This window comes from Erinaceus europaeus, chromosome 3 (assembly GCF_950295315.1).
Source record: "Erinaceus europaeus chromosome 3, mEriEur2.1, whole genome shotgun sequence".
NCBI lineage: Eukaryota > Metazoa > Chordata > Mammalia > Eulipotyphla > Erinaceidae > Erinaceus > Erinaceus europaeus.
Genome location: NC_080164.1, coordinates 36417812 through 36429773, shown reverse-complemented (window position 1 = coordinate 36429773; position 11962 = coordinate 36417812). Strand labels below are relative to the sequence as shown.

General features: G+C 39.7%; 1 non-coding gene across 1 annotated transcript; it reads left to right on the top strand.

Annotated features, from left to right (window-relative positions):
* The first annotated feature begins 9001 nt into the window (after positions 1-9001).
* LOC132537899 (U6 spliceosomal RNA) lies at positions 9002-9110 on the top strand. Its single transcript, XR_009549312.1, has one exon. It is a non-coding gene; the product is annotated as a U6 spliceosomal RNA (small nuclear RNA).
* Positions 9111-11962: the final 2852 nt, after the last annotated feature.

Sequence of the window (11962 nt, the reverse complement as noted above, 5' to 3'; positions counted from 1 at the left end):
CACAACAGAACAGAGAGGTTCACCTGGGTTTAAGGTATTAAGAGTCTTCCTCCAAGTGCCATGATAGTTAACCCTGGTCTGTACTAGACTGTATAGAGTAGAAGGCAAAGAACTGAGTGAAAGATTGATATTAAGATAGAATTATAACATGGGCAGTGGCAGTCAAACACTCATGAGGAAATAAAAGCATTTTTTTTCAAGTTTATATCCCAACACTGGCTTGTTCTCACATGACAGTGCGTTTACAATCATCTGAATAATTTGCAGAGAGGTCTACCTGTGAGGCTCTGGTTTTGTACCAGAAATAAAGTCAGACATCCTGATATGAATATGAGGAAACATTCCTTACTGGTTCTACATGCACATACTGCATGGTCTCCTGTGAGCCATGTACAGAAGTGGAACACAGTTGTTCTCAGGCACCACCTAATAGGACTTCATTGCCTTTCATGCAGAGCACTAGAAAAGCAAAGCTAGACTACTTGGAGGACAAACTGTGCATAGCAGTCAAACTGTTTGGGTTGTGAGAAATGTATCTCAGAATGTTTTAGATGAAAAGGAAAATGTACTGAGTCAGGTATCAAGAAGAATCAAAACTTGATTTTGCTTTTGTTCAAACTGAATCCAAGGGTTCAATAAAATGAATAAAAATTGGTGGACATTTGAGGTTAGTTGGATTGGTTAGTTGGTCTGCCTCTTTCTGAATTGATTTTATTCAGAAGCAAACACTTTCTCATAGGGCGGCAAAATGGTACCTCTGACAGCTCCATTTAACAAGTTCAGTGATAATAGAAGTTTCCCCCCTGCCTAAACCCAAGCAAAATCCAAGCCTCCTTTGTTTGATATAATTTGGCTCCAATGTCCATTCTTAAATGCAGCCCTTCAGTCAAGGAAATGTAGTATTTTAAGATGACCTGACTGGGTCTGGATCTCCCCTATCCCAAAATGTGTTCTTGTGCCCGCAATCCCAAGGTGCAGGGCAAGATAGGGGCACATAGATCACCTGGTTTACTTCTCTTGTTTTAGAATTATTCATCTCAGGGGTGTTGTGAAAATATCTTGCACTGACTGGTTATAATCTAGAGAATGAAGGAGGAAAAGTGAAAATAAATGTCATGTGGAATCATCCAATGAATAGACAATACCTCTAATCATCTAATATTCTCCCCACTAGCTTAATTGCTGTTTATATATAACTTTTAAATAAGTTTCTATTTAGGAGTTCTGACATGTGCTGCAAATAATTAATTTTTCATTCATTTCTTTCTCTTTAAATTATTCATTAATGGTGGCATGACCTTCCCAGATATGAATGTATCCATTTATCTAAATTCTTTTTTTCTGATGTATAATTTCTTATTTATTTATTTATTTATTTATAAAATGGCAGTATTGACAAGACCATAGGCTAAGAGCAGTGCAATTCCACATAATTCCCACCACCAGAACTCCGTATCTTTGGAGCCTCAGGCATGAGAGTCTCTTTGTATAACCATTGGGAATCTAAATTATTTAGTAGTTTACCTAGAGTCCTTTCTTTCTTACCATATGTAAGTCTGGAAGTCTAAAAAAAGGATATAATTTTCCCATCTTGACAGAAGTTTAGTGGAAAATTCCAAGTCTTACTTATTTTTTAAGTCTTTTGTATCTTATTTATTTTATTTTATTTATTTTGGGCAGAGAGACATTGAGAGGGAAGGGGGAGATCAAGAGGGAGAGAGGGAGACATCAATAACACTGGTTTGCAGCTTATGAAGCTTCTTCCTTGTGGGTGGGGTCCTCTGGCTTGAACCTGAGTCCTTGTGCACTGTAATGTGCATTCAACCAGGGACATCACCAGCTGGCCTCTAGATTCCAAGTCTTTTGATTCTCATCCTTACCTTCTCATTTGTCCCATGGGTTCACAAAGATTCTAAAAGCTTTAGATTTAGGTGTGTATGTGTGTGGGGGGGTATGTTAAGAAATGTTAGTGCACCTGGCTAAGCATGCATGTTATAATGTGCAGGGATCCAGGCTCAAGCTCGCAGTTGCCACCTTCCGGGGGAAAGCTTTTTGAGTGGTGAAGCAATGTTGCAGGTTTCTCTCTCTGTTTCTCTCTCTATATATATATCATCCTCTTCTCTCTGTGTAGGGAAATTGTGAGGATGTGGTTGAGCTTGGCAGGGCTTGACCTGAGGGGTACACATCTATCCTGTCAGTCTCTCTCTCTCTACTGAGAGGTCAAGCGAGGAGGGACATGAGATCCCCCCAAGGTTTGACTCCTCTTATCAGACTCCCTGCCTCACAAAGCACCCTGCATTCCTGATACTATGGCCTGTTCCCTTATTATCTACATAATCATTGTTTTGCCTAAAAGGTCTCCTCCCTAATTCCTGGAAGGGTATTATTAACCCTACCAGTTAAACTCCTAGCAACAGTTGCTAAGGAAGTCCCTACCTTTTCCAGCTCCATTTTACCTTTCTCTGCCCCTTTCCTAACCATATATGGTATTGTCAAGCCACTTCCATTTCTAACTTGGGGGTTCTGGTTTCCAGGCATGGGGAGGCGCAATCGGGTGGAGGGGGAGGCAGACACTGGCCATTGCTGTTTGCACCATGTGGCTTAACCAGGTGTGCAACCGCCAGACTCTGGGGCAGTCGGGTGAATAAAGAATAAAGATTTGAACGGCCTCACTGCCAAGAGCTTGGTCCCTGGGTCATCTCTCTCAGGCATTAGTAGCCAGACACCTCTCGATTTCTGGTTGTCTCTATTCAATAAATAAATAAATAAAGAGAATAATAATAAAAAGAACTGTTGTATGAATATTGAAAAAGACATATTTTTAACTGAGTAAAATGTTCCTGCATGAGTACTACTTTTTGAGACTCTAAGGAAGGATACCCTCCAAGGAACAATGTCCTCCGGACACTGATAATCATGACTGATAGGGGAGAATTACAAAAGTAGACAGCAGGAATTAATTATTTTAAACTTGTAAGATGAAAATAATTTTTGTTAATTTATGCTTTGCCACCAGGTTTATTGCTGGTGCTCAGTGTCTACATGGAAATTTACTATTTCCAGTGGCATTTTTTTTTTCTGGTAGAAGTTGAGATATAGCATGAGAGGGAGGGAGATAAATAGAAGGACAGATAACTGCAGCACTGCTACACAACTCCTGAAACACCCTTCTCCTCCAGCCAGGTGGAGGCCAGGACTTGGAACCAGGTTCCTTATACATGGTGATTTGTATGTCCTACTAGGGGTACCTCCACCTGCACCCCCATTGGAGAAAAACATTTAAAACACATACTCTTCTTTATAAGGTGGTGCATTTGAGGAAATTTACAGGTATAGTTTCTGCCTCTGTATTTTAAATAAGTGGCTAATATTTTTCTGGTACTTGTACTTTGTCAGGCATTGTCCTTCAGTATTGACCCCACAAGCTGTGAAAAACTGAAAACTCTTCTCAGGGAGCTCAGGATACTAAAAGGAGGTGTGTGTGGTGGGTGGTGGTGGTGGTGGTGGTAATACATTAGAGAAAAAAAATAGTGCAAAATATATAATATCAGACAGCAGTGAATGCTAAACAGGAAATTGAAATAACAAACTAGAATAAGTATTGGAAAGTGTTAATTCTGGATAAAACTTAGCAGGAAAGCTTACTTAGTATGTCTGCACTAAGGCTGAATTATCAATGAGAGGAAGTAGCAGGAGTGGTGGGAGCTCAAATTCCTAAGGAGACTGAGCTCAAAGGTCCTGCAGTAGAAGGTAAAGGCCTGTTTGACAGGCAGAAGGAAGACCAGATAGGGTGATTACTTGACAGAGGGGTTAGGATCCAGCCTGAGGTCAGAGATGGGTGAGGCCAGGTAAGGAGTATGTACGTGATAACTAAGGCTCCACAGTCCCAAATTAAATCCCCAGCACTACCATGAGCTAGACTTGAGCAGTACTCTGGTTAAAAATAATAATAAAAATAACAAAATAATAATAATAAACAAATAAACAGAATCAAAGTTGAGAGCAAACTACTCAATCAACCTTCTTAGGAATGTGTTATAATAATGAATTTAGGATTGGGTTAAGCCCAGCAACCAGGTCATATTTTCAGAACAAGATCCTTCAGTTCATGCAAGACCACTTTATGGATGTCTCTTCTTCCTCTGATTTCAATGTCATTATGGATTCATCCCCTCTGTTTTGTGTAGTTGTGTCACCAAGGCTTGAGAACACACTATGGTACACACAGAAAGCATTTGAACTCACCACCAGAGGAAAACAGTACATTACTGGGAAAGTAAACTCCTATGTGTTATATTATCTTATAGTAGATAATTTGAAAAATGAACCCCACAGTTGTTCCAAAATACTCTCATGGTCTCAGAAACTCATTAAAATTCAAATATGCAAAGGAATATTGATTTTAACAGCAAAATTGAAATTATGACAAGCAGACAAAATATTTAATCATTAAAAAAAGAAAATGATCTCATCTAAAAAGACATTGTGGTCACATCTAACTTGAAGATGCTTTTGATACACTCACAACATTGTATCCAACATTAGCACAAACGAAATAAATTTGTCTATATCTGGAATATTTGTCATGCAATTAAGATCCTAGATTATCCTGCATGACAACTAATGATTTGATTTCTTTAAATTATTACTTTAAATACAAATTCAAAAATAACTATTATTTATAGCTTAGTGTTTTTCAAGTTGAATTTTTGGAATTTTTGTGATAGTGATATTATTAAATTTCTATATTAAGAATACTATTGCACTACTATAATATATTAATAGCTTACTCGTTAAAATATAATATCTTAGTATTCAAGTGGGTTTATAATAATAAATTATGTTTCATTATGATATACATACATATATTTAAAAGATTATTTTTATAACCCAATTGCAGAAAATGCCCCCTGACTTTTATTTTATTTTACTTTATTTTATTTTTTATTTAATACCAGGTTTATCACACTGGGGCTTACAATTCTACCATTGTTATCAGTGGGTATTCCCCTTGCCTCATTATTTTTTTTGACAGAGAGAAAGAGAGAGAGAGAGAGGAGACACCACCTACAACACTACTGCTCCACCATTCAGGAAGCTTCCCTCCAGCAAGTGGGGATCTAGGGACTTGAACCCTGGTCCTTAGGCACTCCAGTAAGTGTGCTGCTACCAACCCACCCCGAATGAATCACTTTTTAATTTTTTTCACATGTTGAAAACTACATATAGTGTTAAAATACTATATATTTAGGGGAGGTGGGTGGTGGTGCACCTGGGTAAGCACACATATCATCATGAGCAAGGACCTGGGATTGAGCCCCTCTTCCCCACCTGCATGGAGGATGTTTCACAAGCAGTGAAGCAGGGCTGCAGATATCTCTTTCTCCTCTTTATTTTTATTTTTTAAAATTATCTTTATTGATTTATTAGATAGAGACAAACATAGATTGAGAGGACGAGGGATAGAGTGGGAGAGAGGTAGAGAAATACCTGTAGCACTGCTTTACCACTCGGGAAGCTTTCCCCCTTCAAACTGGGGGCTCGAACCAGGGTCCTTGTAACATGAGCACTCAACCAGGTGAACTACCACCTGGCTCTCTCTCTCTCTCTCTGTCTGTGTCTCTCTCTATTTCCCCTCCTTTCTCAATTTCTCTTCCGCCCTGTCAAATTAAATACAAAGAAGAAGGAGAAAAAAAAAAAAAGGAAAAATGGCAACTGGGTTCTGACAAAGAGCCTAGTGATAACCCTGGTGGCAACTAAAATGAATGAATGAATAAATAAATAAATAAATAAATAGCGCACTCTTCTCATTTGCTAGACTCAGGTTGAACGGTGACAGCCAACACTGTACCAGAAGATGCTGCAGTGCTATGGTATCATTCCCTCACTCCCTGCTTCTTTCTCTGTATCTGTTTTTCTACCTGAAAAAGTTAGCTCAGAGCAGTCCTGATGACCACAACATCAACAACAAAGATTAACCAAGGGCAAAACAAACAAAAACAGAGGATCTGAGTTCAAGCCCCACAAGTTAGGGAAACTTTATAAGCCACAGGGAAACAGAGCTACAGACATCTCTTTGTCATTCACTCCCTAGCAATTTCTCTTGTCTCTGTATTTAAGAAATAAATGCCACCAGGAACAGTAGATTAACCATGCAGGCAGTGCCCCAGGGATAATCTTGATGGCAATTAAAACACACAAACAAAGAAAAAATCAGAATAACTTTTGTTATGTGGTTTGTTTCAGAAATACCCTAGAATCTAATATCTCTTTCATGAATGCAAGAAAAAAAAAAAACCTGATGAAAGCTTGTACTAAAATGCACAAATTGGGGAAGCTAATACAGAACTAAGAACTGTTATCTGCAGGAAAAAAAGTAGAAAACATCACCGCTATTACCTAAAGTACATGATTAGGGAATAGAATTCATCAAGTGTATATTTTGTACATAAATATTAAAGGTAAATCAGACTAAAAAGTAAAAAAAACTTTTTTGAATTGTAAAATTTGCACATGCAAAAAGTATACACACACACACACACACACACAAACACATATATTATACTTCGGAATTTGAATGAACAACGCAAATCCATGTGCAGTGTAAGTAACTATCCAAGACCACAGAAAATGGGTTACATCAATACCTGCATAAGGAGACAATGCAAATAGATAAAACTTGTGGAGAGGATTCCACCCCATGCACGGACCTTTGTCTTTTAGTTTTCTATTTTCTCCCATAAAGCCCTTCCTCCCCCTTCTCAGCTATTTCCACTGATTCCCTGAACTAATAGATCAATTTTCCGGGAAGCCACTTTGGTTCTCAAGCTTCCAGGAGCACTTCTTCTCTAGTACCTTTTCACGTTTTTTTTTTCACTTGAAAGCTATGTAAAATATACAGCTGATCTAATCCCTGGCTCTCATAACTAGGCATTGCTGTTGATAACAGTTATCTCCTGTCCTGACAAATGAGTCAGCAGATGGACATCATCCCAGAGTCTGTTAAAATTTATATTCTCAGATCCCACTCTACATTTCCCAAATCAGAACCATATCCTTGTGTGCCTGCTGTATTTATATGAGCTCTGCTCTGGCCCATGGTGCTCCTCTCCTGGATAAATCAGATCTAAGTACAAGCAGAACAGGGACTTTCCAGGGAGGACTATTAGCAGAAGGGAAAGATGCCCCCACATGGAAGTAAATAGCTCATAGGGACCCTTGGTACCTCGGGCATGAAATTCATAATTTTGCATAGTTTCTATGCAGTTCCCCCAGTCAGTATAGTCAGTATAGTCTCTTTATCAGTCTGTCAGGAGGTGTCAGAGAGCCAGAACATGAGAATTCCTAGGCTTTCTTTGGCAGTAACCCAGGCCTAATGAATAGATTCTAAGGAGAGTTATCATTATTTCTTTACCTGTGAAGGAGATCTATCCCCAAAAGACCACAGGGAACCTATAAAAATGATCATTTGTACACTTTACTGGGGAGTCTGCACCTTAATTCTGGCAATAGCTGCCATCTGGAGCTAGGCATGCAGAGGGTAGGAAGCTCAAGGTGAAGCACTACAAGACCCTCTACCTCTAGGATAGAATCACTCTTCCCTGTGTGGAACATCTAATCCCCATGTGCTTTCTTTGTTTCTTGGCTTTTTTTTTTTTTAATTATCACCAGGGTTATTGCTGGGGCTCACTGTCTGCACAACATATCCATTGCTCCATGCAGCCATTTTTCTTCCTTCTTCCCTCCCTTCCTTCCTTTCTTCCTTCCTTCCTTCCTTCCTTCCTTCCTTCCTTCCTTCCTTCCTTCCTTTCTTTCTTTCTTTCTTTCTTCTTTCCTTCCTTCCTTCCTTTCTTTCCTTTTTTTTTTCCTTTTATTTGATAAGACAGATAGAAATTGAGAGGGAAGAGGGAGATAGAGAAGGAGAGAGAAAGTCAGATACCAACAGACCTGCTTCACTGCTCCTGAAACTTCCCCCTACAGATGGGAGCACAGGCTGGAACCAGGGACTTCAGCATGTTAATGAGTACACTTAACCAGGTGCTCTACTGCCCAGCCCCCAAGTCCCATGACCTAACCCTACCTTTCAGCCTTATTTTAGTCATTCTTAGCTTTAAATTTTCACACACACACACACACACACACACACACACACACACACACACACACACACACACACACACACACACTTCTCTCCCTTGGGCTATTAAAATGAAGCTCTGCCTGCTTTGATAGCTATCCTATCCTTTACAAGTCCACTCCTATTCACTTTCCCAACATATATGCATCGTTACTTGCCCCTGGAAGATCTCTTTCATCTCAATCCAGCCTTAGCTTGGCATTATTCCTGTCACTTCAATTTGTGTCCTACCTTAGGCAGGAATATATACTCCTCTGTTCTATCACTTGCCATGACACTCTCCCAATGTGTGCCCCTTCCCATTTTTGTAATAACCTTTGTGGTTTCTTTCTTTTTTTTTTTTTTTCTCCAGGGTTATTGCTGGGCTTGGTGCCTGCACCATGAATACACTGCTCCTGGAGGCCATTTTTCCCCCTTTTGTTGCCCTTATTGTTGTAGCCTCATTGAGGTTATTATTATTACCATTGTTGATGTTGTTCATTGTTGGATAGGACAGAGAGAAATGGAGAGAGGAGAGGAAGACAGAGAGGGGGAGAGAAAGATAGACACCTGCAGACCTGCTTCACCGCCTGTGAAGCGACTCCCCTGCAGGTGGGGAGTGGGGGCTCGAACCATGATCCTTGCGCTTTGCACCACATGTGCTTAACCCACTGCGCCACCGCCTGACCCCCTCTTTGTGGTTTCTTTATGTCATGCCTTATAAGTACATTTGTTTAGCATTGGGAAACAAATGTGAGAGACCTTAGAAAACTTCTCTGGAGTGTTTTCTGAATTTTAGTATTAATTAATCAATTAATTAATTAAATGTTGAACTTAGTAATGTTTTCTCACTTATCCCATGAATTAATTTGAAAAATGCCATGGGTTCTCTCTTTGGTAGTACATATACTGAGGTTGGGATGATGCAGAGAAGATTGGCATGGCTCCTGACCGAAGGGTTTATCTTCTTGACATAAAGACTATTGAGATTTATTATATTTTCGCCTTTTTGTTTCCTCCCTTCCTTCCTTTCTTCTTTTCTTTTTGCCACTGGGTTTATCAGTGGGACTTTGTGTAAGACTCCACTCTTCCAAAAAGTGGGTGGGGTGGGATTTCAGGAGGTGGCAAAGTGGATAAAGTACTGGACTTAAAAGAATACATACTGTCCTGAATTCAACCCTTGGCAGCACATGTATCAGAGTGATGCTCTGGTTCTCTTACTCTCTCCTCCTATCTCTCAAATAAATAAAGTATTAAAAAAGAGAGAAAGAAAGAAAGAAAAGAAGGAAGGAAGAAAGGAAGGAAGAAAAGAAAGAAAGAAAGAAAGAAAGAAAGAAAGAGGGAGAAGGAAGTAGAAAGAAAGAGATATCTATGTTTTGTATTACTCCACTGCTCATGAAGTTTCCCTCTTGCTGGAGGAGAACAGGGGCTTGAACTCAGATCCTCACAGATGCTATTGTGTGTGCTCATGATAAAACTTTTCGAGACATTTAGACAAGTACTGGATTAACACATAACTTCTCTGGTCTTCAGTTTTTTTCTAAGCAATAAGAGGCAACCTTTCCCTAGATCTATCAGTTAGGTATGTGTGTGTTATTTCATGAATAAAATGTCCATTCTTGGGAGCTGGGGGGACAATATAATGGTTACACAAAAGATTTTCATGCCCTAGGCTCTGAAGTCCCAGGTTGAATCCTTAGTACCACCATAGCCAGTGATGATCAGTGAGTGCTCTGGTCTCTTTTTCTTAGTGTCTTTCTCTCTGTATCTCTATTTCATAAAAAACAAATAAAGCATCTGAAAAATGTCTATGCTTGTTCCTCTATTTTCTCCAACTTCCCATAATTAGATGCTTTTGTGGGACTCACAATTTGTTAAATGGGTGTTATATTCAGTGCTTACTTTCTGAACTAAAGAATCTAGTTTATAAAAATAATAAGAATAATGACTAGGTGTCTATATTATTGGTGTGACAGAAGACAAATTCCTGAATTCTTAAAAGTCTGGATCCTAGTAAAGGGGTTCCTTGGATATTTTGTCCCTTCAGTATAAAATTGGCAAACTTACATAGCCACACTGGTTAGGCAGCCAGCACAAAAGATTCTGTCTAACTGGAATCTCCTGCCTGGTCTGAAGCAGATTGCTGAACGCTTCCAGGGGATACCTACACATGGACTTGGGATGCCAAGTATCATAGCATGCCAGAAGAATTCAGAGGAACCTAAGCATGGACTCTGCTACCTTTTGAAAGCCTTATGCATACCAAACACAACTGTTTTCTGTGGAGGCATGTGATTCAATGGCTTCACATCTGTTTGATAGGATCACAGAGTGCAGATGTGTCCCACTGGGAGGTCTAGTCCTCAAATTTAGACCCCGAACTCTTTTCTGAGGTAGGTTTGATAATTAGAAAAATCAATAAATTAAACCAACTTGAAGTTGGTGTCTTTGTGAGGACTGCCAGGTCTGGATTTCCTCAGGCTTCAGCACTTCCTGTTGTCCTCCTCAGTCCAATGTGACACCAATTTTCCCTATCTGTTCTGTGATTAAGTTTTTTTTTCTTTACTATGCATCCAAAAAGACATGTATTTTAATAATTTTTGTTTGTTCATAGCTCACAGTCTCTCTAGAAAGTGAAATTGGGAGATATGATAACTAAGCAGAGCCAGAAAGTACTATAAATGACATGGTGTGACCCAAGGATGCCTGGTGGTATGAGTTGTCTTTCCCTCTGAAGGAACTTTCAAGTTATGGTTCTACAAACTAGTGTTAGCTGTGATATCAGAAGTAAAATAAGCAAAATGACAGATTACAGTGCCTCACAGATAATAAGAACTCAGTGTATGGAATTTAATTATTGCGGTTATGGTTTTATGATGATTGTTTTTATTAACATAACTTGCATTTGTGGATACAAATGCATAACTAAATAGCCTTGAAAGGATCAGCAAATGCAAAAATACTTATATTCATAAACTTACATGGTCTCTTAGCTGAGTGTTTCTTATATGCAAACACAATAGAGGTGGAATTCTAAAGCCCCAATTAAGTGGAAAAGGTCGCTTTCTTGGTAACAATAGGCCTGAACTAAGCAACAACAAAAAAAAAGCTACTTAGTTTGGCAACCTTTGTTCAGAAGAATCCTCTGAAAAAGCCCCCCTCTGAATCTCCTGAATGGGGCCTGAAGCAACCTCCTTAATCCTCTGCCTGTCTCACATAGGGTTAATTGAATACTTTGGAGGGGGTGGGTCCCTCTTTTGTGGCCATAGCTAGTCAAAAAACAAAAACCAATTCTAGGTTCTGAAGGGGGTTTCTAGCTCACACTTGGTATTAAAATAAGAGCGGCAATCCCTCTTCCTTCTTGTCCAGGAGGGGGTGAAGAGAAAATGAAATCTTTCTAGCACAGTAGAATTTGCTGGAAAAAGGTGAAAGTTCCATTTCAAGTTCCAAATGGAATGCAGACTCTAGGCATAGATTCTTTGCCCCTCTTTGTCCCTGGTGTGTGTGTGTGTGTGTGTGTGTGTGTGTGTGTGTGTGTGTGTGTGTGTGTGTGTGTGTTGGAGGGGGAGGTATGGTGAGTTTGCTTACACTGCTGGTTCTGACAGCAGAGTGGGCAGGGCTGCAGTCCTTCAGGCCATCTCCCCCACCACAACCCCAATGCCCCGCCCAGGCCCAAACAGCAGGCTGCACATGGTAATTAAACCTCTGGGGCCTTGAGAATTTGGACTCTGGTTTAGAGAAATACTGCACTGAAGACTTCCCCCTCAATTTCCTCCTGCTTGCTGTGGGAATTTTCTTTAGTTACACATGGCTTCCCAGGTAAACGTGCATAGGAAAAAAAAAAGT